Here is a 2,747-nt window from a genome sequence, read left to right as displayed (position 1 = left end):
AAATTTACACCCCATTTAGAAATTACAGATGTGTGTGTGTGTGTGTGTTTGTTTACATTTAATATTTAATTTACTTAAGATATTGTGTTCTATATAAATCTGTAATACTTATTTCAGCACACTCTAACAAATGTCTGCATCTAAGCTTACACAAAGGATTAGCTTATTTATTTATTCCTTCAAATTATTGATTCATAAATAAATGAGTTCATTACACATTTAATTCATTCACTCCTGTCTACTGCAATTGCTGATTGAGAAACATGGCATTGACCTTCAGGCCTTGTTCATTAACACAGTATGACAAAAAAATTCAATATCCTCTTGAACTTGAAATATGAACACAAATTCATCCTTTACTTCAGAGAATTCCCCGCTCAGGACCTTCCAGATGGCATTTTGTTGATCATCTGTAACACCTGGTCAAGTAAAGATGCAAGTCGTAAAACATATAAAAATCACATGAAATGATATGTAGCGTCTGTCATATCCCTTTTAGGCAAACATCTACATCAGCTGAATGCACCCCATTCCTAAAAAACACACACAATAAAAAACAAATAACATACCAGTTGTTTGATTGCATACTTGTGTAAAAATCCATCTTACTTCTATGAATTTTACTGTTAATGACAGTAAGAGCATAAGCTTGTTCAGAGCATGAAGGGAAAATAAAAACAACACTGTAAGACTATCTAACAGCTTTGACATATTAAACCTTCTTGACATTAAGATGTAGACACCACAGGAATTTCTTGTTCATTTAAAAGGTACCATAATGCATAATGTGTAATTAAATGATTAGTTCTGTAGTAGGAGACGAGGTAAAACACATTTGTTTTGTCATGTCATAATAAAATGTACCACGTTAGATACAAACTATCTGTAAGCAAATGTCACTACATAACTATAATGGTAGCGAAGACTACTCTGAAGTGTAGGGGGCTAGTTACGAATGAATATAGCAGTGTACCAGGGTGTCTGTCAGAACACAATAGAGAGCATTGAAGCAACTTGAGCTGTTTATTAGGCACACAAGAGAACATACATTAGATAGGAGAGAGCCAGCATTCAGTATTTATAAGGGTAGCACACACCGCACAGAACTCTGAATGAGAGGCACAACTTGGATAGCAGAGCAGTCGTTGATGAAGGTAATGGTGAATATTGGTAGAAGTCCTTTAATGAAGCTCTGCACAGGATGAGGGTATGCTCCTTTAAGAGAGATAGGCCAGAGCTGTATTTATGAGCTTGGTTGCATGGCATGTGAATGGAGATGCATGAGTGCCTGGCTATATTTGAGAGCTTAGCCAGATCATAGGCAGGTGGAGATGTGGTTTCCTGCAACAGATTACAACAGGATTCCCAAAGTAACACTAATGCTAATAAACATACATAACATTGACAAATTAGCTACAGCTTCTCCCCTCATACGTTATCAAAATAAAATAAACAGACGTGTCTCAAATGACACATTTTACACCATTAGCAGTGTTTACACAACGTATGTAATATATTACAGGATAAACACATTGATGAACAGCAAAAGAAAGTGATTTATATAACGTTACAGCGTAAGTTAGTAGATTCACAGTTTAGCTGATAACATGTTAGCGCTATTAATAACGGACATTTTAACAAAAAAAAAAACATGCAAATCTAACTGTACTCACTTTAATGACGCACATGAACACACCGCGTAACTCTCCATGTATGTATCGCCAACAACACGATTCATGCCTCAAACAGCGAGACACTTGTACAAAACTAGCGCTCTTCCGCCATTGCTTTGAGTGAGCGATACTCGCTGTCATAATAAAAGTCCTCCTCCGTCTGGGTCTTTTGCACAATGTTTCTAGAAAAGACTCTGTGATTGGTTGAAGGGAGATCGTGCCACGATTGGTCAGCACAGTGTGCTTGTTGTCTGATTGGCTGGAGTAGACGTGGGCGGAGTCCACCTATTTGTGGATTCTTGTGCACATCTTGATGTTAGAAATGTTTCAAATCCACAAATGCACAGAACGCGATCCACAAATGAGTGCAGCAATTCACAAATGCACAGAAAGCGATCCACAATTGTGTGCAGCGATTCACAAATGCACAGAAAGCGATCCACAAATGCGCAGGAAGCCATTCACATATAAATAAAATAAAAATATATATTTATAAATATTTTTTCATTTGCAAATCCCATTTTATTTATTTGTGAATTTCATTCCTTTTTATGAAATGTCTAACATATATTTATGGTTCGCTTATTGTGCATTTGTGGATTTAAAAAATATTTATGAAACTCTCTATATTTATTTGTGGATCATAGTATATTTATTCAGAAATACGAAACAAATCTGACCCCATAGGGTTGGACCGTTTTACTTGTGGCTTGAAGGTTGATCATTATGGGATGCCAATTTTCTCCCTAGCAACCAAACTTAGTACCCTAGCAACGGAATAAACAAAGCCTTATATCTTCGCTTCAGAACATCTTAGAGACACGGGGTTGGACCGTTTTACTTGTGGCTTGAAGTGTGATCATTATGGGATGCCAATTTTCTCCCTAGCAACCAAACTTAGTACCCTAGCAACTGAACAAACAAAGCCTTATATCTCCGCTTCAGAACATCATAGAGACATGGGGGTTGGACCGTTTTACTTGTGGCTTGAAGTGTGATCATTATGGGATGCCAATTTTCTCCCTAGCAACCAAACTTAGTACCCTAGCAACTGAACAAACAAAGCCTTATATC

The 2,747-nt window shown here is 36.9% G+C and overlaps 1 long non-coding RNA gene across 3 annotated transcripts; it reads right to left on the bottom strand.

Moving 5' to 3' along the window:
* Positions 1–237: 237 nt before the first annotated feature.
* Positions 238–2,236, bottom strand: LOC135734468 (uncharacterized). Of its 3 annotated transcripts, none has more exons than XR_010527346.2 (3): positions 1,674–2,134; positions 1,098–1,341; positions 238–419 (listed from the first exon to the last, which is right to left on the bottom strand). It is a non-coding gene; the product is annotated as an uncharacterized lncRNA (long non-coding RNA). The 3 variants fall into 3 exon arrangements; XR_010527345.2 differs by having other exon boundaries at positions 238–533; positions 1,674–2,133; XR_010527344.2 differs by lacking the exon at positions 238–419 and having other exon boundaries at positions 1,005–1,341; positions 1,674–2,236.
* Positions 2,237–2,747: the final 511 nt, after the last annotated feature.

The sequence above is a fragment of the Paramisgurnus dabryanus genome, chromosome 1 (genome assembly GCF_030506205.2).
Source record: "Paramisgurnus dabryanus chromosome 1, PD_genome_1.1, whole genome shotgun sequence".
Classification (NCBI taxonomy): domain Eukaryota; kingdom Metazoa; phylum Chordata; class Actinopteri; order Cypriniformes; family Cobitidae; genus Paramisgurnus; species Paramisgurnus dabryanus.
This window is presented reverse-complemented; position numbering and strand designations above follow the sequence as displayed.